This window comes from Canis lupus, chromosome 15 (assembly GCF_003254725.2).
Source record: "Canis lupus dingo isolate Sandy chromosome 15, ASM325472v2, whole genome shotgun sequence".
NCBI classification, from domain to species: domain Eukaryota; kingdom Metazoa; phylum Chordata; class Mammalia; order Carnivora; family Canidae; genus Canis; species Canis lupus.
Genome location: NC_064257.1, coordinates 34,202,161 through 34,226,820, shown reverse-complemented (window position 1 = coordinate 34,226,820; position 24,660 = coordinate 34,202,161). Strand labels below are relative to the sequence as shown.

The 24,660-nt window shown below is 42.9% G+C and overlaps 1 long non-coding RNA gene across 1 annotated transcript in view; it reads right to left on the bottom strand.

Annotated features, from left to right (window-relative positions):
- The window catches only part of LOC125752508 (uncharacterized), a 28,152-nt gene extending 6,084 nt beyond the window's left edge, over nucleotides 1-22,068 (bottom strand). Inside the window, exons 1-4 of the long non-coding RNA XR_007402192.1 lie at nucleotides 21,926-22,068; nucleotides 19,390-19,764; nucleotides 16,525-16,840; nucleotides 10,098-10,252 (exon numbers count right to left, since the gene is read on the bottom strand). This is a non-coding gene — a long non-coding RNA (uncharacterized LOC125752508). The remainder of the gene's footprint in view (nucleotides 1-10,097; nucleotides 10,253-16,524; nucleotides 16,841-19,389; nucleotides 19,765-21,925) is intronic.
- Between the last annotated feature and the right edge of the window lie 2,592 nt (nucleotides 22,069-24,660).

Sequence of the window (24,660 nt, the reverse complement as noted above, 5' to 3'; positions counted from 1 at the left end):
CTGACTAAAAGAGACTGAAAGCTCCAAAGACTCTCCCCAGAAGTCTGGTGCCTTAGTGCTCCTCCATGTGGCCATGCTCTCCTCACGTGGCTCACTTGGGCTTCCTCACAACATGGCCGTGTCGGGTGGCCAGGCTAATTACATGGCCACTAAGAAGTAAGAAACGTGAAAGCTGCCAATCCTCTTAAACCTTGGGCTTTGAAATCTCAGAATACGTCTACTGAGCAGAGCAAGCATCACTGACCGCCCAGATTCAAGCTGAGGGTAAGCAGGGTCCACCTATATATGAGAAGGTTAACGGAATCTCATTGGAAACAATGTGATGGTTAAAAGATATCGCAGCCATTCTGGGAAACCATCTGCCATGGGTAGGAACCATGTTGTGTTCCCAGCAAACTGGAGTTGTTAGTAACATTAAATACAGCAATGTATACAAAGAGCAGAGCACAATAAATATTCCTTGGAAAGATGTGTAAGTACATATGAATGTATGTATGTACAGATGGAGGGATGGAGCGATGATTGGATGGACAGCATGCCTACTATGCATCGTAGTGGCTCCAAAGACCCACTATGGCTTCACATCATCAAATAACTATCTGGTCATTGGAGAAGCAAAATAGGACTGCAGCCAAGAGCTTGAGTTTCATGAGACTGCAGGGCTCCATATCCAGGCTCCACTGTTTACAGGCTGTGTGATCTTGGGAAAATTATATACCCTCTCTGTGCTTCAGTGTCCTCACCCATGAGAAGCTTACATGACTAACGCTCACCTCTGAAGACTATTGCGTGCCTTAATAATGCAAGTGAGATAAGAGGAGTAAAGAGCATAGCACAGGCTTAACAACCTATAATAATAAACTATTCATTTTTTAAATTAATAATTGGTAATGTTATTAGATTTGTGCTTTGCTTATGTGCTGCACATAGTAGCACATGGTCTCTGTCCAGGCATTGTCTTTCTCTCTCTCTGAATACTGCTATTCCGCCACCATGCCACATTCTTCAAAGTTGTGTACCAGTAGGCTTGGGCATTTGGAGAGACGCAAAGAGCAGTTGGTGTTGTTCCTTGTCATCATTTCCTCTGACAGATGCTTGGGTACCTCATACAGCTTCTCACCCTCTCCCACTCCCTGTGGCCAACTTCCTGGAGTGCTTTGAGGAAGACATTATTTGGTGGTGGTGGTGGTGGTGGCCATTGGCCAAGACCTCTGTGGGGCTACCTCACAAAGCCTGTGCCCTAGATGGCTCCATCAAGGCCTGAGAAGCATGATGTGTTGCTGGAAGTTGGTCTGGCTCCGTGGTAAGCAGCTTGCCTGCCATCCTGAGCTGCAAACCTTCAGTTCTCTGCTGGTGCCATATTCTCTCTTTCAGGACTCCAAGGGCACTCTGGCTTCCTGGATAAGGCACCAAAGTCAAGATGAATGAGCTTGGCTTTGAAGGATGGCATTGGCTTGGATTCTGTATGTCTGGGTTTAGTTGGCTTTATATTCTGTTATGTCAGACAAAGCTCTATCAGTCATTTGTTGCTGGCTCCTGTGGTTGTTTCTTTCATCTGGATTATAAAGAGCTAAGAGATTTTAACAATTTATGATTTGATTTATAATAAGTATCTCCTTAATCACCAAGATTCGCATGTTCACCAGGGTTAGACTCTAGTATACAGAGAGTTACCTACTCTCTGGAATGTAAGGTGCTTGGTAGTAGGGGCTACCATATATAGTTGTTTAGGTTGGACACTGCGCAACGATGCCTGGCCAAGTGGGCTGATGTGGGCTGCAGTCCAGCCCATGCTCAGCTTACCGACCCATGCACCTGGCCCAGACTGAAGGAGCAACTTTTTCTAATTTGTGGAAGTTGTGATACCAGTGCTCGGCAGCCCTGCTTGGTAAGATATGTTGAAGGGTTTACTTTGCACAGGAGGCAGAAAATTATGTTGGTGGTTAGAAGCCGATCTTCAGCATGTTTACTCTCAAGAGGAGACATATGATACAAAATAGCTCAATTCAGAGGTATAAAGACCTCTTTCTACCTTTCAACCTCACTGCTACCGCATCCCTGGAATACATGCATTTTTCCTGAGTCTCTACCAGAATGAATCTCTATTTCCTTTTTTCCACCATAAATACTTCCTCGTGGGCTTGGTGACATCAAGATTAGTGCCTACTGGGTTTTTTAAAAAAGGCATGCCTGTGAAATTTACTATGTCCTTCACTGGGAATCGAGGTTTTGCAAAGTGTCTCGATGTCACTCAGGAGCAAGGCAGCTCAGATTTCCAGTTCTTTCTGAAAGACAGCCATTCAGTCGAATGGATGGTAGAGTGAGCCCAGCGTCTGCAGCCTGCTATCTCCTCCTTTCTTCAGAGTTTCAAATTCATTAAAGGATGAATTACTTCATACTTACACAGTAGCTATGTATTGCAGGAGGCAGGCAGACCAGTTTGACATCGTGTGACCTGGTTCACGTAAGGGCAACTTATTTAACTCTTCTGTAAAATGGTGGTAATGATAGTGCCAACCTCATGGGGTTGTTGCGACAATGAAATGAATTAATTTGTGTGACCTATGCCTGACACAGAGCAAGGCTTCAGTAGTTATTAGCTTTTATTTATGAGCACCTACAATGTGCCAGGCCCGGGGCAATCACTGAGAGGGAGCCAGGCAGCCATGTAATGTGGTCCAGAACTGCTGGGAGCTTCCCATCTAGGAGGGGCCATCAACAGTGAACTCCAGCCCCTGCTGCAGGGAGGCATATCAAAGGTTTCCAAACCTTAGTGAACATGAGAAGCACCTGCACCAGTCAAATCAAAATGAAAATGAGATACCACTTCACATCCACTAGGATGGCTAGAATTTTTAAAAAGCAGGTAATTGCAAGTGTCGGCGAGGATGTAGAGAGATCTGAGCCCTCATACTCTGCAGGTGGGAATGCAAAATGGTGCAGCTGCTGTGGGAAATGGTGTGACGGTCCCTCAGGAAGTCAGACAAGGATAGGATGAGCACTGGGTGTTATACTATATGTTAGCAAATTGAACTCCAATAAAAAAATATTTTAAAAAAAGGAAGTCAGACATGGAATGACCATGTGGCCCAGCAATTGCATTGCGAGGCCTATCCCCAAGAGAAATGAAGATCTACGTCTATTCAAAACTTGTACCCAAATGTTCACAGTAGTGTTGTTTATATGAGGCAATAGTGTTAAGTGGTAGGACAGCCCAAACATCCATGCTTTGATGGATGGGAAAATAAAATGTGGCATATCCATATCATGGAAGCTTACTCAGGCATAAAAAGAAATGCAGCGGCATACACACTACGACATGGACAAAATTTGAGAACATGATGCTAAGTGAAAGAAGCCAGTCCCAAAGGACCACATACTGTGTGATTCCATTTCTCCAAAATGTCCCGAGTGGGTAAGCCTGCAGACACAGAGATGGACGAGTGCCTGCCCAGGGCTGGGCAGGGGCAATGGGCATAGGCGGGTGTGAACTAAAGGCCAGAGTGTCCTTGCGGAATGATAACGGTGCTCTGAAATTGTGGTGGCTGTGGTGATGTACAACTGGGAATATGCTAAAAGCTACCAAATTGCACACTCTAAATGGGTAACTTGTATAGCGTGTGACTTCAATAGCAATAGAATGTTTGTTTTTTAAGTACCTGAAGTGTTTGTTAAAAAGGCATTTTTTTTGGTATCCTCCTTTCAAGTCTGGGGTAAGGTTATATAATAAGCCTTTATGCTTCCAATCTGTCATACTGGCAGTTGAGACACATGATTTGGTCAGTGTGAATCATGAACAGCTTCCTGGATGGGGTTGTACTTGCACTGGACCTTATAGGTTAAGGCTAATGGGGGAAGAGAGGCTTTCCAGGAGCAGAGAACAGCACAAATCATGTTAATGGGTCAGAATCTCCGACAGAACTTACGCCAGTGTCTCCATGGGTCTGAATTTCACTGAGGGGAGTAATCAAGAGAAAGAACAACATTTGTCTTCTTACCAAATGGCTCCTTTTTCTCCTTTAACCCTCTGAGCTGCTGCTATCAAGGTATTTTTAGGCAGTTCACACAAACTAATAAGCCAGGGCAGGCACATGTCAGGGAGAGGATGGAAGGGGCAAGGCAGTCGGCGGGTGAGTGACAGCAGTTCTCCTACAGCTGAGCTCTACAATAGCTTCTGTGTTTGAAACTGTCACTATTGAGTTAGAAATGGGCCAAGAGGTAGCTATTAACAATCCACTGAGGGTCTGAGTTTAATGCTTAAAGGGGTTTTTTGGAGCTGGCCCTCGTAGTTTGCCCTGCAGAAGTCTTTTATGTGGCTCACTCTTCAAATGACCTCAGGATCAATAGTTTTCCCTTGAAAAGGGGGTGAAATATCAGACTCTCAAACAGTTCCCCTAGCGGGTGGCAAAGGGGAAAGGTGATCTGGAGATCTACATCTTATAAATACTAGGCAGAATCAATTAAATCCAGGGAATTCGTGGGACGAGGGAGGGGAAAGGGGTCGGACTATGGGGACAAAGAATGCTTCTAGAAAGAGAGGAGGAAATATAATATCCAAGTCTAACTTTGGAGTTAGATTAATTTTAGCTTCAGAATTAAAGTAACTTTTGAGATATAGAGACTGATGTTTTTCCTCACAGCCCGTGGTAGCCAAGGTTCTCTATAACTAAGGTGACCAACTTCTCCTGGAATATCTGGGACTTTCCTGGCTTTCAGACTGAAACTTCATGTCCCAGTAGTCCTGTCAGTCCTGGCAAACTTAAACAGTTGGTCACTTTATTGGTAACAAGGTCAACCCAATCTCTAGGCTTCAGAGAAGAGATGACTCCATTAAACATAGAGAATAAGAGAGTCAGTTCTGGCTTTTGAGTTTCATGACGTAGGCCTAGACATGAAGGAGGTTTGTTCTAAGATTGAAAGATCTTGTAAGAGCTGGGCTTCTCCACCAGGCCAGATAAAGATTCTGAGATGAGGAGGATGGGAAGGCCAGACAACAAAGAGATCCTAGACCACTGTCATTTGATAGAACTTTCTGGAATGATGGAAGTGTTCTATAGTAAAAACTGTGCTCTCCAAAATGGTACCCACGAGGCACATATGGCTCCTAAGCACTTGAGATGTGACTAGTATAATTAATTTAGCAGACTTTACCAATTTAAATTTGAATGACCAAATGTGGCTAGTGGCTACTATGTTGGACATCTTAGTCTTAGAGACTACTAGGGCCTTTCTTCTGAATAGAGTCATGGGAAGAAGGGAGTTTGTTGATGCCAAATGATGAAACTTCCAGATAGGATCGGAGAACCAAGAACAAAAAGTACCTGAGCTTCTTTGCCAGGGGGTGGAAAGACTCCAGAAGTCCCTAAGCCGATAAGTATGAGAAAAGAAGGTACAATGAGTCAAGACAGACAAACCCAAGGCAACCTCATAGAGGTGTCTGGGGTCCTGGAATGACCTGGACAATAGTGTTTCTGGTGCACTGTGGAGTAACCCAGAGTTGGCAGATCTCCAGATGCTCGGTGATTGGGAACAAGCAAGGGCACAGCTGTGACCCAAATAGAACAAAGACTGAATAATATGCAAAGTAGATGCCACCATAGATGAGGAACAATATGGAAGGGCAAGTGCCTACACTCTCACCCCTGCCATTTTTGGATCCACATTAGCTCCCTGGAACTTACAAAGATCCTGGGAGAGCCGATGAATTGACTGAGATTAAGTTTCTGTTATCAGAGGAAAGGGAGATTTAATAAGACATGAAGATCAGACACAGGAAATTTAAGTTACATTTCTTGTACCGCTGGGTATCTGGCCTGAGGCTTGTACCTTCTACACTATCATGGTATTATGCCAAGTGTGTGACAAACGTTGTCTAAGTTTACAACTATCTTGAAGGAAGTACGGTTATTACCTCTATTTTACAGATGAGGCAACTGAGGCCCAGGGAGCCGAGGCTGGTAAATGTTGAAGCTGAGATTTCATTCTAGGTTTACCTGGCCCCCCAAATACTTAACCTCTATCTAGGCTGGAATCATCCATTTTTCTACTTCTTATCCTGTTTTCTTCTAGAAACAATACCCTCTTCTTCTGGAAATGTCCTACTTTGCTCTAAATATGTGCATTGAGTGGAGGCTGCCAACCAGGATATAACCAACTCCCAGACAAGATGAGGAAGAAATCATGATGCGGATTTAAACCCCATTTCTCTTTCTTTTCAAACACACAAGGAGACCTTATTTTCTAGCCTCCATTGTAGTGAAGTGGGCATGTGAATGAGTTCTGGCCAATGGAATGTGGAAAGATGTGATTTGTGACATTCTCTAAGGGGTGGGGGGAGGCGAGGAGTGAGAGAAAGAGAGAGAAAGAGACCAATTGGGGGGTGTAAGGAAACAAAGACATAAATCATCTTTTGGAGTTATATCTAGGCATGGATGTGGATATAAGCCCTGACACACAGTACTGACCAAACACAAATGGAACACAAGATCTACCACATTCAAGCCAAAGAAATTACAAATCTGAATTTAAAAGAAAAAAAGTCTTGCTGAAGTTGTAAAATAATCTCAGCCTCTAAACTTGCTCCGGGAGGAATCCAGGTCCTGAGGCTGTGGGGCCTCCAAGAAGAGTGTACTTGTCAGCATCTCGTTCAGACATGCCTGAGAGAGTGACAGACAAGGCAGTGAGCCCAGAAACCAGAATTAGATTGAATCAAGAAACTTCAGAATCGCTCAGGGCAAGGACTGCTTCTTCCATTCCTTCCTTTGTTGAATGGCAGGTTTAATTCTGGATATCTTGTTCCTACTCCACTGATGTGTAGGGAGTGGTGCAAGAAGATGACTTGTCTTCTAGTTCACAGGTCACCAGATCACAGGGAGGCACATCTGCACCTGACGAGGACTGCACCACATCACCGAGATCCTAGCCCTCAGGCTTGCTGTGGTCGTTGGGTGGTCTTTGGGTTGTCTCACTTGGGATGAGGTCTGCGCTCTCTGCATGAGGGACATGGTGTGACACGGATGAACAGATGGGGGACAGCAGAGATGGTGCTCTGTGCTCAAGAACACTTTAAAAAAAAAAAAAAAAGAACACTTTTTCCTTTTCCTTCTAGTCACCTAGTAAGACTCCATTTCCCAGCTTTCTTTGTAATTTGGTGGAGCCAGATGACTGTGTTCTGGCCAATGGAATGTGTGTTGACAGTGAGGAGAAGTAGAGCAGAGAAGCTCAAAAGGTGGGGTTGAGCCACCATTTGCATAAATCAAAGGGACATGTTTGTCGATAGAATGAAGAAGGGGCCTCTGTTCTTAGACTTAGGCCAGCTTTTGGTGACAGTCGCTCCCATGGAGTTTTCTGGACAGGACTGCCTCTGTGGCTGTGTAGACTGTGTGCCACACAAAGGGGCCTGGGTAAATTCTAGCCGAAGCTCCACTTACCTCACCTGTGTCCTTGCACTAGGCTTCATCTGCCTGTGGCAAGGTTACTCATGTCTCTGCAAAAGCACCTTCTCCTCACTAAGCCATGGACCTGGGGGGCTTTGCCTGCTAGAGGGATACATATAGGTTTTCCTCCTCTCCTGGGAAGCTCCTCTTTAAAAAATAAAAAAAAAAAAAAAAATTATTTTTAAGAGATTTTATTTATTTGAGAAAGAGAGAAAGAACATGAGAAGTGAGTGTATGGATGGGAGTAGGGGAGAGGCAGAGAGGGAGAGGGACAAGCAGACTTCCCATGGAGCAGGGAGCCCGACTCAGGGCTCCATCCAGCACCCTGGGCTCATGACCTGAGGCGAAGGCCGACGCTTGACCCACTGAGTCACCCAGGCACCCTGAGGAAAACATATGGGCTGGAGCAGTGGCTCTGTCTTTGCAGTCTGTGAATCAGCTGGGGGCTGCATGTCACACTTTCAGACCACATCCCACAGCGACCTTGCTTTTGCAGGTGGTGGAAACATGAGACACTGGCTCCTTGAATAGCTGTTATTTGAAACAAACAAAAAAAAAGTATAGCCTATTTTCAGAATGCCGAGTGACATTGTCTACTCGTCTCCCCAGCTTCCCCTACCATTTATGGTTAGCTACCAGGAAATCTGAGGTGCCCTTTGAGTGTTCTGAGGGATCTCAGGATTACCAAGAAATGCTCCAAACTTGTGCCCATCTTTGTTAGGATCATTTTTCTTCTTGCCTCTTTGCTTTGGTATTTCTAGCAAACCTCCTCATTAAAGCAATATTAAGCAAACTCATAAATATGTATATAGTCTTCTTAATTATCTGTTGATAGATATGGACTCTGATACATTTACATAATGAGCTTTTAAAACATGCAGATGCATTTTTACAATTAGACCCAGGCGGGGGCTGGGTGAGGGGGAACTTGGGAGGAAAAAACAAAGCTTACTCTGGCAATGCCAAAGGCGCCTGTTTCAAGCAAGCTTGGGGTTGAAAAAAAGCTAATTGGTAAGGTTAAGGAACTTCATTCCTCCCCACAGGTTTCAGATAATATTAGGAATGTTGTTAAGTTAGAAGCAAAGCCAAGTGAAATGGACTTACATCCTGTTCCAAATGCTGGCGGAGAAGCTAACAAATTAGAACAGAGTCAAGGTGTGATAATGCAGTCAAGGCGTGGAAGCCGTAAGGGGTGGGGTAAAGCACTATGGTGCCCCTCATTCTGGGCACATGGGTGCCCCACCGTGCAATTAGGTGTGTCTGTGAAAGGTGAGCAGATGTGATGTTAGTCACTTTGGGGCAAAAATATTTAAAAGCCACGTTACAATTTTCCATGTTCTTTTCATTTTGCTGGTGAGCCTGGAGAACCTTCTGTTAGCCTGTGTCCTGGAGCAGGGTCCACTGGCAAACCATGCAGCATGAACGAGAAATAAACCTTTGTGGGTTAAGGCATTGGAATTTGGGGGTTGTTTGTGACAGCAAAAAAATTCAAGTCCATCCTGACTGATCTAACTGGGAGGGACTTGGAAAGGATTCCAGGAACTACCTTCACTGGAAACTTAAAATCTAATGGCTCAATTCCACAAGAGGAGTTTTGTGGTCCAGAAGCAGATTAAGGAAACTAAAACAAACTCCTTTTCCCCGTTTCTCCAAAGGGATCATTCAGGTGGGATCCCTTGTCTTACACCTAAAAGGTGGGCATGGTCTTTCCACCCCTACGGTGCCAACTGATGTTTCTCCTCAGCTGGAGTGGAGGCTTTGGGGCTGAGGGTTGGGGGGTGGGGGTGTTCTACAATCTGAATTTCCAAATACATAAATGCAGTAAATGTATCTGATCCACCTGAAGGGCAATTATGAGTGGTGATTTGATCAATTCATTCTGTTAAAAATAAATAAATAAAACAAAACTGAGTGCCTTCAGGTAAAAAATGTGATATAAATCCTTCCTTGATAATATCCTGGCAGAGGAGAAAATGAGAAACTAGCGATACCAAAAGAGTCCTAAATTAGAATGTTGTTTTCATTAACAGAAGCAACAGAGAAGGGACTATGGTTCTCGGATCCTTAAGAAGTGCCAGAGGGAGAGAGAACTGATCTCTGTCCTTGCAGTGTAAAGGTGATAAAATTAACAGACTTAAAAAAAAAAATGCCCCACACATTTTTCTAAATGCTCTGTTTATGTAACTCACTTATTCATCACACACCCTGTGAGGTCTCCTCAGTTTACACATGAAGGACCTGAGGCCCAGAAATGTCAGCAGCTTGATTGGGGTTCTAGATTTTGAGCAAAGGCAGCTCCATTCCAGAATTTACAGTGATAACAGTATTAGAATGGTAGGAGCTTCTGTGTCTACATAATATGGGCGGAAGGAAGGGAGTGTAGATTCAAAAGCCAAAAGATGGGCAGAGAGATGGGTGAGTTATAAGAAAAATTATTGTTAAAGGGTCATTTTCAAAATAAGATACAATAGTGACTCTCATCCAAATTAAAAAAAAAATATGCCAAAGATTTTAACTCAGAAATTAATGAGGGAACCAGCAAAGTATTACAACCTTTCTTTCAAAGTACCACATCTACATGGTCCAATCAGGAATCTGCAAAACTCATTTACAAATGGATAGAAGTCTAGAGGAAGGGTTGACCACGATGCACGCACTTACAGAATCTGATGATCCGGGGACACTCCGCAGAAAGGATCTTCAGTAATTTCTTTTTTCCATTTCAAAATCTCATATGATTTTTTTCTCCAAAAGTTTTTTGGCTTTGTAGGTACGTTAGATTTTTTTTTTTTTTTTTTACCTCTTTGAGTAAGGATCTGGGAAAAAAGAGATGGGATCTTTATGTCTCCTGTCATCTAACTGAAAAGGTCATTTCGAATGTATGGTCCTTTTTGATAAACATTTTAAAAAACAAATCCTCATGTTCTCCTTTAATGTTATTTAAGGTTTCAAATCAAATGTCTTCACCAGCAGCAAATTGAACAATGCCTCCACTCAATTCTGTTTTACCCCCTATGTCATACCTTCTTCTCCTATATTAAAAAGCACAGGTCTAGAAAGATGGGCATGGGAGGAAAAAATTGAGGACATGCTAGCTATTTTTGAATACCTTCAAGGGCTGCTTGTGGAAAAGGGAACCGATTTCTTTTGGAGTTCCAAAGAGAAATGTTAACCAAGAGGTGGGAACTACAGAGATGCAATTTTTGCCCAACAAAGAAAATGCAGTTTTGCTTCCAGAGATCTTTGCATCAAAGGGTCTGGCTGCCTTTTTAGATAATGACACCCCTCCGCATCACCTGAGTGGCCAACAGCGGCTGTACATCTTCTGCTGGGATGCTATTGAGGTTAGTACTGCCCTCAGATGCTTAGAAGGGAAGGATGGGCTTTGCCTGGCACCCGGGCTTTAAGACAATGGGTGTTTGAAAGCTTTAAAGCCCTCAAGCTTTAGCCTGCATAAGAATCATGGGAGAGCGTGGAAAAAACCCAGATACTTGCTACCCTACTGTCCACTTCCAAAGATTCAGATTCAGTTGGTCTGGGTAGGGCCTGGGAGTGCACATTTCCAAGAAGTTCCTGGTGATGCTAATGCAGCCCTCCCAGGACCAAACTTTGGGTGGTCCTTCTACAGACCTTCCTTCTGCTGCATTCATCCTTACATGGTACAATGTCGACAGGCTAAGAGGATGTGCCCAGCCAGAGCTTAGACGACTTTTCTTCTTTTTAAAGATTTATTTATTTATTTTAAGGACGTGGGTGGGCAGGGGTGGGCAGGGGGAGAGGAAGAGAGTCCTATGCAGACTCCGTGCTGAGTGAGGAGCCCTACATGGGGGGCGCTCGATCTCACCATCTTAGGTCACGACCTGAGCCAAAAACCAAGAGGAGATATCTTGGATATCTAACCAACTGTACCACCCAAGGGCTCCTTAGATGCCTCCTTTTCTAAACCACTCTTAGGATACTTCCCAGAATTCCCTGATCAAAGGCCCTCAGCTTCCTTCCTGGGCCTGCATTGGCTTCTTGTCTTGATTCGGTCACCCAAGGAGGCTCCGCTTTTAACTCCGAGATGGGGATATGGAGACAATGAGGGTTGAACTCTGTTTGCCAAAACATATGTTGAAGTTCTCCTGCTACCTGTGAATGTGACCTGAATTGGAAATAGGGTCTTTGGTTCATGATATAGTTTTGTTCCTCGTAATATCTGTACTGTGTACTGGATCTTCAGGATTTATTTATCTACTAGTTGCAAGTATGTATCCTTAAACAACATCCCCCCACCCAAGCCTTTGGTAACCATCATTCTACTCTCCTACTTGAGTTCAGTTTTTTGTTTTTCTCCTAAGATTCCACATATAAAAATATGTAGTATTTGTCTCTGTGTGTTTAACTTATCTCAGCATAATGTCCTTAAGTGCATTCTGTATTACGGCAAATGACAGCATTTCCTTTTTCCTCATGACTGAATGATACTCCATTGTGTATATACCACATCTTCTTTACCCTTTAGTGGACACTTAAGTTGTTACCATATCTTGTCTCTTGTGTACAGTGCTACAATAAACATGGGAGTGCAGATAAATAAAAAAGGAAATAGGGTCTTTGCAGATGTAATCTCGTAAGACATAAAGGTAAAATGAGGTCATTAAGGTCTGCCCTCATCCAACATGACCAATATTCTTCTAAGAAGAGGGCCGTTTAGACACAGACACATGCAGACAGGAGGATGCCACGTGAAGACACAGACACGCAGGGAGAACCCCAGGTGATGACAGAGGCAGAGAAGGAAATGATGTCACTGCAAACCAAGGGACATTGGGATGACTACCATCGGCAGAAGCTGAGAGGGGCAAGAAAAGATTCTTCCTTAGAGGCTTCAGGAAGCTTGGTCTTGCCGACACCTTGGCTTTGGAGTTCTAGCCTCCAGGATGGTGAGACCCTAAGTAGGTATGGTTTTAAGCCACCCTGTTGTGACACTTAGGTACAGCAGGCATGGGAAATAAATACAGGACTCTGGTTCCACAGAGCAGCTTTTCTAGAAGACAGAGCTGGTTGACTACAGAGTAGATTCCCTTTGGAAGGGACAGTGGAGGGAGTGAGGAAGAGTTTTTCATGCCCAAAAATGTGGTGAAAAAGAACAGAGACTAGAAGTGAGTGAAAACCATAGCTGAGAGGAAAGTTTGGATTTGCCTTAAGGTGGAGGAGCCATGCAGGTTAAAAGCAGATGAGAAGGTAAGGAAAATCAATTCCACGACAGCAGGAAACAGAAACAGCAGCTAGTTAGTTAGGTAACTAGGAGCTAGTTACTCTGTGCCTGAGGCTGACATTGCTGTTAGGTTTTTCTCAGTTCGTGGGGATGACACGCACATGGGTGCACGCACACATGTACACATACACAACAACAAACCTATGTTTTGTTTTTGTTCTCCACTGTTAACTTTGTGGTCCCAGGTTTATAATCACACAAGCATCTAAATATTTGTTAGGACCAGACCAAAAGACCATCAAATGTCTCACTCAGACTGTACTTGTTGATTATGTTGCAAAAGAACAGTTCTCCCCTTCTACCAAAAGGATATTGATGGAGTGGTTAGGGGCATAAGGAATTAACTTCTAGATGAATAGTTATCTGGCTTGCTTTTGTTTTTCTTGTCTATTTTCTAATAGCTCATGAGCCCTCTGTCCCTCACCTCTGGACATACATTCACACTTAAACACTAATAGACATGAGTCCCCAAGAGTTGTGTGTCCAACTTCCTCCCAAATCCAGAAAATTCCACTCTGGCTCCCTAAGCCCCTAGAATCTTACAAATGTGCAGGAGGAGCCAGGAGTCAGGGTTGCTTACAAAGGAAGGTCTGGCTTGCCAGTCTCAGTTTGGGCAATAAAGGGGTTGGGGTTGAGGGGTAAAAAGAAAAGTTGGAGGAACCTGTGTGTGTTGTCTCCTTGTCCCTTGTATCAAATAGAAGAGACAAGAGGAGTGTGATCTTAAATGATATTTTATGGTTATGATTCTTTCTGGCATCCTACAGATGGAGTGGAGCAAAATTCATGAAAGACAAATGAGGAGCAGTCAGGGAAGGGATGTGCTGGAGACAACTGGGGAATCAGAGCCAGAAGAACAGTGGAAAGAACCAGAGAAGGCAGGGTGTTTGGGGCTGAGCCTGGCGTGATTCTGTTTCTGATTCTTTTTACATTACCTGCAATTCTCAAGAATAGAATTCCTGTCCAGAGCACCCACTATTTTAGGATGACACAACCCGTTAGGTTTCTCAAATGCTCCCTCTCTAAGGAAGGGGAGAGGTGGAGATTTAGAAGGAATTTTGATGAAAGGTTAAAACCTATATTGCAAATCTCTCTCCTGCCCAGAAGCAGATGCTAAATCTCCATTAACTGAGGACCTTTCCCCAATCCCTAAATTGTGTCTAAGTTTGGGGGCTCCCAAAATGCTGAAATATGAGAGTTTAGGGAGGGGAGGTGGCTATCCTCCCTGTCTGTCCTGACATCTACTAATACTAATATGCCCTCCTTTGCACTTAGCCTTCTATCAAGAGTCTACTCAGATGGCTACCTGCCTGTCCACCTGGGCACCTCCCACAGCTAAGTCTCTACTATTTTTAGACCAGGCTCAAGGCCAGGAAACTCTCCCAGGTTTGCCCTGTGTTCTCCCCCCGCCCTTTCCCCAGCTCTGAAGTAGAGGTGCCTCTTTGTCCTTTGATCCCCCAAACCCACCTGGAGTTTCTATTATTCCTCTCCCCAGGACTGGGATGGGGGCAGCAACTCAGGAAACAGAGTCCCTTCTCAAGGACACAAGTGTCTTAGATTTTATGCTTTCCTTTTTTGTCAGCTTCAAACTCAGAGTGATGACTTTGACAATGAGTTGACTTGCTCCCCACCTCCCCGCCGAAACTGAGAACATGAGTGACAAATAAACCTTTATGATCGCCATTTATTAGGATTTGGGGATGGATGTTACTGTAGCAAAATCTAACCCATCCTGACCAATATTTCAAAATGGCCCCCCCCCCTTTTTTTGATTTATTGTCAATTCCTTTACCTTGGTGTACACATTGTACTGCATTTTAAGACCTTCACCAGCTGGTTTTCACATGGGCTCCATTTCTTAATAACGTCACTTGGTGCCACAGAAACAAAACAACAACAAACTGCTTTATTGTTTGCCTGAAGGCCCAATTTGGATTGTGGTAAGAAAGGATGTCTCAGATGAGGGCTGTCATTTCCCGGCCTTTGAGGGATCCTGCTCTAGTGGGCTGAGTAATTTGTTAGGACTAAAGTGGTGGGGAGGGGATGAAATGTCACCAGCAAGCAGGAAACATGCTCACATGGTTTCTTCTTGTGTATCTGGCAAGACTTTTAATTGTTTCTAGAGAAATCAGCTTACTGATGTTAACCATATGGAACTGTTAATACATGGGGTAACAGAATAATACAGTAGGATCATGTTTCTTTAGTTGTCTGTAAAATGGCAGTAATTTGTAAACCAAAAATGGAGCTTAAAGCAACAATCACAGCAAAGTTCTTCATTTGACATGTCTCCATTTTTCCCCAAATGATTCCAAATGCATGGCACTCTTTAAAATACTTCATTTTAATGACATTCTTTTAAAACCATTATAATTGTAATTATTTCTTATAAACCTAATCCTCTGCCTAATTCTGTTGATTATAGGTCTCGCTTCCCCTCCCACACTCCATATTATGTAACATTTTTTTTACATTGTTAGTGCTCCAGGAACCCCTACTTGAGCACCATTTCAGTCTCTGGGCAGCAGACAGTGATTCTGGTATCTCTATATAAACTTTCCAGAAGGTATTCTTTTAGCTTGGATTTTATGAAGGCTTAATTTAGGGATAAGGATTAAACCCACATAATGGGAGGAGATATACATACATACATACATAGTTACATAGATATACATATACATACATATACATACATTAACATACATAGTTAAGTAATGGTTAAACAAAATATGCTGTATACAATGGCAAATAGCATATGGCTTTAGATCCAGTATGATTCTGGCACTAGTGACTAGGCTTTTCCTGAATTCCACTGAGGACAGGGTCGCTCCAGGAGGGCCCAGAATGAAGTTTCAGTCTTGCTTTTGCTTTTGCTCTAGCAGTTCTTCTTTTATGGTGCTGGGTCTATTTCTCAGACTCTTGTTACGTACTTTTAATTCTGCCTAACAGAATGACAGTTCTGTCATCATGAGAGTCTGGATGGGCATGTATTTGGATCAGGCGGGGTGAACAATGACAGAGGGCTGTCTGTCTGTCTGTCTCTCTCTGCAATGGTTCAAAGTTTTGGTTTTAATACAACAGAGACTTAGAGTCTTTCAATCTCAAGAACTGAAATTGATTTTCTACGCTTGGTTCTTTCTATTCCTACAGCATGAATCAGTGGAGCCTCTCAAATTATGGCAACATACTCTTTAGAAAGCAAGCACACTCTGCATTAGGGCCTCTCTCACTTCAGCATACTTAAGAGTTCCTGGGACAGGGGGTGCTTGTTAAAAATATAGATTTCCAGGTTCTACCTTAGACCCCTGAATCAGTATTTCTGAGAGTAGAGCTCAGAACTCTATATTTTATTTTGTTTTTAAAATATTTTATTTATTTATTTGAGAGAGAGAAAAACAGGGACAGTGTGAGTTGGGGTAGGGGCAGTGGGAGAAGAAGTAGACTTCCCACTGAGCAGGAAGTCCAACTGGGGCTCGATCCCAGGACCCTGGGATCAAGAGCTGAGCCTAAGTCAGACACTTAACTGACTGAGACACCTACGTGCCCCAGAACTCTACATTTTAAAACAAAATTTTGACATAATTCTGAAACTATTGGTCAGATGACTCCCTCTGTGAAAAACACTACTTATAAGATGCCTTCCCCTGGGATATAAAGATGATAAAGGATTTCTCAACTTTGGTTGGGGAATTAATATATCCTGGCTTGAGTGACACCTGAAAGTCTCTCTTCCATTAGTCAAAAAGCTTTTTCTTAGATGGTTTTCTTGCCCTAACTTTCAAATGTACTTTGCTAAGTTCTTGTGCTCAACTGGGTATTGTATCCACTTACCCCAAGCAACAGTGACATTGCTCATGCTTGCAGTGACAGAGGTACAGAAGAGCAGTGAAACATGTCATGTTGGTCCATCTGAATTGTGTCTGGGAGACTCAACCTTTCAAAGATGATGGTGGCAATATGAAAGCTCTTCCACTGCAACATACTTGGAAAAGTTGGATAAAATAAGATAAATGTATTCTCAAATGCCAAGGTGAGAATGAAAAAAAAAAGTCAGAGAAATCCTTGGGTGTCCAAAACAAGAAGTTGAAATCCTCAGTTCAGAAGGTATTTGCCAAGTTTACAACCAAAGAACAAGTTTTCAGTGACTCTGTGGGGACAAAAAACAAAATCTTAGCTCTGCAAAAGTCAGGAATGGGATTGAGAAAGCTTTGTAAACCTGGAGCCCTGAAAGGCACACTTGGGGAAAGAGTAGGCTAGAAAACATTTTCCCCATAATGGGAGATGAGAAATAAATGTGTCTGTCTTGGCAAAAGTTCTAAGTGAGTAAAAACATCTCAAAATTAGTGATTATAGATCTATTAGTGCATGGGTTTGGATTCACATTTATACTACCTAGTCCTGGAAATTTCAAAGATAAAAGTTGATATAAAGTGACCACAGGCTTATAATATTCCTACACATGTAGCAGAGGAGGAAAAAAAGTCCTTCCTGGGGGGATAAACTTCCAATCCAAGAGTCAGAGGATTCCCATAGATAAATCCCAATTACATTTGTGTTTGTTATCCAAAATTGCAAGCATCGTATAAGCAAGCCACAGTCAGCAGAAACAGTAAGTAGTAAGAGGACCATATCCCCTCAAGATGTTCAGGAAGTGGAATGATCAGATATAAGATATAGAAATTAATTTAAAATATTTAAAGAAAATAGAAGGTGGAATTGAAAGCACAAGAAATTAACATAACACTGTGAAAAAAGACGAGGACGGGGCATCTGGGTGGCTCAGTCAGTTAAGTTTCTGACTTTTATGGAGATCGAGCTCCATGGCAGGCTCTGCACTAAGTTAGAGCCTGCTTAAGATTTTTCTCTCTGCTTCTCCCTCTGCCTCCTGTGGTCACTCACATATGCTCTCTCTTAAAAAAAGAAAAAAAAAAGGAGGATCTAGAAAAGAAGAGGATCTAGAGGATCTAGGAGGATCTAGAAAAGAACCAAACACATTTTCTAGAATAAAAAAAACAAATGACTGAAATAAACCCTCAGTAGATGAGATAATAGCAGAGAAGACAAAGCTGGAGCAAGAATTAGTAATCTAGAAAATAGGGCTAAAGAAATTACTCAGAACACAAAACAGAGAAAAAAAGACAGGGAAAGCAGAGATGAGAGCCAGTTCTTCCCTGATGGTTCTAGATACTTCCATTTTCCCAACCTTAGCTGACACTGATGGGATGCCATGGCTTTGGTAGATAAAAAAACAAATAACTATGACTTAGTATGAAAAGGGCTCTATAGTAAGATATGTAAAGGAACCAAGGAAGGAATATGAGTAGAGTATTATTTTTTTGTTCTCAGCTGAACCCCAGTACCTAGAACAATAGTTAGCACATAATATTTGCTCAAATCATATTGTATAAATAGTATCAAGGCCAGAGATCTAGGAACGCTTGTCCTACTAACTCTACTTCAAAATTCTTGATGAAGCTATACCAACAAGAAGCAATGTGCTAATAAAAAACAAATGACAATTAAGGGACTATTTACTTTTGGTGGGGACAGTGGCTGATACTCTGGCTAGACAACCCTGGTCCAAGCAGAGCTGGAGCAACCTGATTAGCATGAAAGCTAAGTATGTGTCTCTATTTCGCTAAACCTGAACCCTAATTTTGATTCATGATATTGGAAATGATACATTTGCAACAAAATAGAAACTTACACCATATGTGGATGATATGATTTAATCTACAATTTTATGAGGTAGAAATGTTGTTTTCCCTAAAAAATGAGAAAACTGGAGCTTTAATGGAATAAACAACTCACCCAAGGTCACATGACATGTAAATGGCAGAAGCAAGAGACAAACCCAAGTGAGCTGACTCTATTGTGCTATTTACACGTGGACCTATGACCTTTGGACATGCTGGAAAACACTGGTGCTTACTGGTGAATATGAACCAATCACTGTCCTGAAATCGAACCAGATTACTCTCCTCTCACTTTGGGGAAAGAGTGGGAAGAGACACAGGCAGAAGGAAGGAATTGTTCCCTTCTACCTGGGCAGCAGAGGTGTTGCTGCATAGAGGAGCACTGGAGGGGAGTGAGTGGGAAACATTTCATAGAGAAGGTGTCTTTCCGGTGGATTGGATTCTCTAAGGAGGAGCAGGGGCTTGCTGGGGAGGAGCCCTGGAGATAGAACCAGCAGCATCTGCAGTGTGTGGGTCTGTGTAGGGCTGTAGTGTTGAGTCTGATGTAGCTGGAATACAAGGTATGTGTGGAGGAGAACCGGAGGCTCAATTAGAATGGTGGGTTAGCACTGGACTGTGACAGGCCTTGTAAGCCACAGGAATTCGGATTGCCTGGGCTGGGGAGGGACTTCCATTGGAGTTGACAGTGCCTCTTTGGATAGCTGGTGACACAGGCAGAGTGGGAACCACGAGAACTGTTGGTTCCGCTCATAAACGCGGCCTCTGTCATGACTTATAGCCTCGAAGACCTAACTGTACATCTACAGTCAGATATAGAAGCACAGACCATGGCTGCTTTGGCCCTCACATCCCCACCAGATTCTGGGTGGATTGTGTCTGAAACCAGTCATTTTTGTGAAGGGCAACAAATAGTAGTGTCATATCGTCCAGCCAGAATTATACACTCAGGTGGCCTGTGGCCTAGCCTGAAATTCTGTGCCTTTTGTTCTCAGGCACTTACCCTGGTTGATAGGGCGATGGTTCTCAACTTTCACTTGCACGTTGGCATCACCTGGAGAACATTACAGAACGCTGACACCTGAGTCCCACTGCCAGAGTCTGACTTAACTGGTCTGAGGCATCAGAACTTTTTAAAGATCCCTGGTTAATTCTAAGGTGCAGCCACAGTTGAGAAGCAGCCTTGGAGGGAGAGCATGTTCCTCCATGAGGGTGGTTGGGACCCAGAAAGATGAAGAACACTGACGATTTCATAAACATGGCAAAACGGCTCCACAGTCTCGCTGAAAGCTGCCCCTGGCGACTTGGTAAAGTCTTGTCGGTATGTTTTTCTGAGATCAGATAAAGCACATTCATCATCACAGCAGCTACCCAAAAGCTGTAAGAAATTAAAAGCAATGATGCTTGTGGGGAGAAGCACAGTGTTCTGGAAACAATTGTTCCTACCGTTAGTTTAATCCCTAAAACACAACCACAAGATTCCATTCTTTGTTGTCACTGTGTAACTGCTTTGGAGATGAGCAGGGAAGGTTAGGATGACATATTAACAGTTGTTTATAAGTCGTAAGATGTTTTCAAGCACATTAGCACTCTGATGGCCACGATAACCATTAAGATAATCATCTTTTTTTTTTGGCAATTTACCAATGAGGATACTGATGTGTGGAGCGCAGTCACACAGCTCACGAGTGGGCAACCTTAAGTTAAGCCAAGACCTCTAGATCTCAGCACTATTGCAACGTCCAGAGTTCAAGGAGGAAAGGTGGACGTCCATGCAGCAGACTGGGTATTCCAACTGGCACGTCCATGGATCCCCATCAAGGATTCACACTCATCCCACTAATACCCATTCTCTGCTCAGACATGGGGTGGAGAAGAAGGTAAAGAATACCTTGAGTTGTGATATGTCACCTACCTCTGGGATATCACCCTGACCTTCCCTGGCCCTTCTCCTAAGGTCTCGATCTCAGTCACCGGTACCACTGTCCCCTCAAGAGTCACCTGGATGGACACCTCTCACATCTCACATGCAATCACTTCATGGCAATATACTGTCTTTTTGCCTTTTTCTCAGCTATATGTACTCCCCGTTTCCATTACCAGCGCTGTGCCTGTTGAAGTGATCATCATGTCATCGCTGAACTGCACTGGTCATCTGGAGATTGCATGCTCTCTGCTGCATATCTGTTATAGCCCCAGCTTAACAGACCTCCAGTTCAACAGACCTCCAATTCAAGGGGATCTCAGGGACCTCCAGTTTCTACCTTTCCACAAATATTTTGCTCACACAGTTCCCCTCCATTATTCCTGGTTACACGGAAGAGTAATGGATTTGAAACTAAAATAATTGGACGTGTCTTGGATCGTGTCACTTAACAGCATTTCCTAAAATTCTTTGATGCTTATCAAATACCTATTACATTCCAGTTCTTGTAAATAAAATACTTAGCTCTGCATTGCTTGTTTTGTCTTGTTTCACTACGAAGAATCATTACTAGGGGTGCCTCAGTGGGCTAAGCATCTGACTCTTGGTTTCGGCTCAGGTCGTGACCTCAGGGTGGTGAGATCGAGCCCCATATTAGGAGGAAGCCTGCTTAACATTCTCTCTCTCCCTCTGGCCCTCTCCATGCACTCTCTCTCAACAAATAAAAATTTAAAAGGTCACTATAGTAAAGACTTCTAAAAGAGTGTGTATATAGGGCAGCAGGAGCACAAAGGAGGGAGAATCTAGCTTTGTCCCAGAGAAATTGGAGACACTTGAAAGAAGATATAGCATTCAAAGCAGATCCTTGTTGGAGAAGAAGAAGGATGGCAATCCAAGTGGAGCGAGGCCATCCTGGGAAGAGAGCTCTGTAAGCTTCAGGAAGTTGTCGTCAGAGCTGGGTTATAGAACACAAATCCTGGAAGCCATGTGGAATGAGGCTTGGAAGAAGGAAAAAGTGGCAACAGAGTGAATAATTAGTAGAAGAGGGTGGTTGTCCCCATGAGAGAAGGAAATCAGCTGCCCCAGTGCTTGCAGAGTAAAGCAGGTCTGACATGGGGACAGGAGGGAGGAGTTGGGGGAACAGGGAGAGGCGGGGGTCACACGAAAGATATGGGAGAGACAACAAATCCATAAGAGGAATCGACTTGGGAGAGTTTCTAGTTGGACAGTTAAAGAAATCAAGGCACACAGATGAGGATTACTGACCTGGGGCCACCTAGCTATTTTAGGGTCAGAGCCAGGGCTGACTCCTCGTTTAGTCTGCCTTCACCCATACCAATGATAAGAAACAAATCTCTGGGATCCCTGGGTGGCGCAGCGGTTTAGCGCCTGCCTTTGACCCAGGGCACGATCCTGGAGACCCGGGATCGAATCCCACGTCGGGCTCCCGGTGCATGGAGCCTGCTTCTCCCTCTGCCTATGTCTCTGCCTCTCTCTCTCTCTGTGTCTGTCATGAATAAATAAATAAAATCTTTAAAAAAAAAAAAAAAGAAACAAATCTCTCAGCATATTAATAATACCGGCACTTAACATTTATTGGGCACTTAATATATACCTGGCACCACGTGAAAGATGCTGCATATGTACCATCTTGTTCAACCTTCCCGGCAATCCTAGGAGGTTGTGACTGACTCCAGATGACAGGTCAGGGAACTGAGTCAAGAGAGTGAATTTTAAGTAACTTATCTAAAGCCCCAGTGAGTGTGTAATTAAATCTGGCTTTGTCAGCAGTCTGTGTGACACCAAGGCCGCGTAGACCATTATTAGATCATCAGTGATGATCATTTGGGTTTGCAGATATAAACCTGAGCAACTTTGATATGCTGGGGCCCATTGCTATGGGTATCATGTGACCCATAGCACATTTTTAGCTCTAAAGAGTTCTGCATAGCCACTTGTTTTAACTTCAGGAGGCCTGGGCTTTGAGTCATAAGATGGCATTTCTAGATTTTCTGTAGGACCTTAGGATTTTTCAGCCATCCAGTTTTTCCTTGAATGTGTGAAAAACACTTGACATTAAAAAAAAAAAAAAGGTATTTTCTAGGAAAATTATTAGGCATAGTCGATAACTTCTCTTTCTCTCCTGCCCCTCAATTATTCTCCATTCTGTAACTAGAGCTTCTGTTTCTTTCCTGTGGTTGTTTGTGATCTGATATGCTCCTTTCCTATTTGGGTTTTACGTGAATGAAGTAAATTTATATCATACCCGGACTCAAAGTATTTGCAATGGTATTAGAGCTTTTAAACAGTTGGGTATTTCAGAATATACAAAAAAAACAAAACAAAACAAAAAAAAAACCAGAACGTCATATAATAAACACATACTTCATAACTGGCTTAATAATTCATATTGTCTGAGATCTGATGAAATATGGTAGCAAGAGTGCAGTACATATTTGATGAACAAATCAATGTATTTAGCATCTATTTGCATCTTCAGGATGATGCCTGTCTGCTTTTGTCTTTGCAGCTCTAGGACAGCATTTAACCAATATGGTCTCCTAAGACAGGATTCATATCTATTCTTAAAAAAGTTTGCTGCCCCTTTAGACCACCCAACAATGGGCAAACATGTCTCAGAGACTTCTGCCCTTCTCTCATTCTTGGCTGAGAGAATTTCATTTTTTTCAGCTAAGCCAGGCGGCATCTACACACACACACACACACACACACATGCATGCACACACGCATGGCCCTTGTCTCCCAGTGCTTCTGAGTGATGTGTTCCATATACATAAATTTTATTGTGGCAAAATATACATAACATAAAATTTACCAATTTGACCACTTTACGTGTCAAGTCAAGTTCAGTGGCATTATGTTTATTTACATAACTGCATCATCATCACCACCTTCCATCTCCAGAATTTGGTCTGGTCTATATTTATGATTAGTTTGGCTACAGCCAACATCAGTGGCCTTTACCACACAGAACACAACACTTTATCAACAACCTCAGCCAAGGCTTAGAATTGAGTGTATATTGGGATTTCTTGGTGGCTGCTACACACTGGAGACCATGGAGAAGAGAATTTTACAACAAATTTTAAAATTCTTGAGAGAAAGCAAATCATAGGAATTAAAAGCTGACACACTTACCTTAAAAGATTTTAGAAGTAAAACCCCATCATTTTCAGTGAGTTTGCTAACTTTGCAAATGATAAAGAGATGCACAGAGCAAAATGATTCATATGGAAGAGAAATGTAAAGAATTATAGAAGACGTTTATGTTGCTAGTTGATTGGAGGGGAACTATCAATTTTTGTACGCTCAGTGTAACACAAGGTATATTAGCCCTGAAAAGAAATTTAGGATGTAGGTCACTAGGTATGAGACCTGTGAACAAATTTAAATGACAATTGGGGTTAAACTAAAGCATTTCCTGCCCTTGGCCCTGTTCCAGCAGGCTAGCCATTGATGCTTGATGCTCAGTGTAGCATCACATGTGGCCATGCTGACCATCCTCATGGAGGATCATGCCATCTGTCACTTCTTAAAGGCAACCATCTCAATTTTGGAGCTCAAGTGATGATCACAAAGTATATTTCTTTGTAAACCAATGTGCTTTTGGTAATAGTTACAGTCTTTGATTGCAAAAGAAATGTAGTTGAAATTTCTCAAAGTTGCAAAACCATGACCTCCATGGAATGAGTGAATAATCACACCCCTGAAAACCATGATCTCTTTCACAATAACTTTTTTTTTCAGTTGAGTTCACTCTACCAAAGCTCTAGGAACAAGAGGCCCAGCTGTCACAGACATATTAGAATAGCAGTTGGTATGGTCTCTAGAGTTTTTAGCTTGGGAGTAGCACATCATTTCTGTATTATAGATATGGTGGCTGTGCAAGTTATTTAAATGGGCACTTTGAGAGCAAAAGAGGGCGCTGTTAAAAATTATGTGGGGATAACAGCCATAAGCTGGGCTGTCCTGGGGGAAATCATGATGTCTAAACATATAGGAAAAGCATCTGGTGATGTGTTCAGTTAGAGCCCGTATCTATTTAATGACTGTGCAGCCAATACCTTAGTGTGTCAATAAAGCATTATGGTAAGAAATCCATGTACGTGTTTGTCATTACTATCACCTCTACACCCTCCCACGGAGGTGGATCCCTCCAGCAGGATGCTGACCTGCTAAAGGCTGCAGCCAAGGAGTCAGATCTGAGGACCCAGGTCTGTAGGGATTCGATTTGGAAACCCTCCAAAATAAATGACTGCTATTAAACTGAATTCCACAATCCTGCCTCACAGCAGCGTGATTCTGCTTCATGTCTCAGCAGTATTAAAA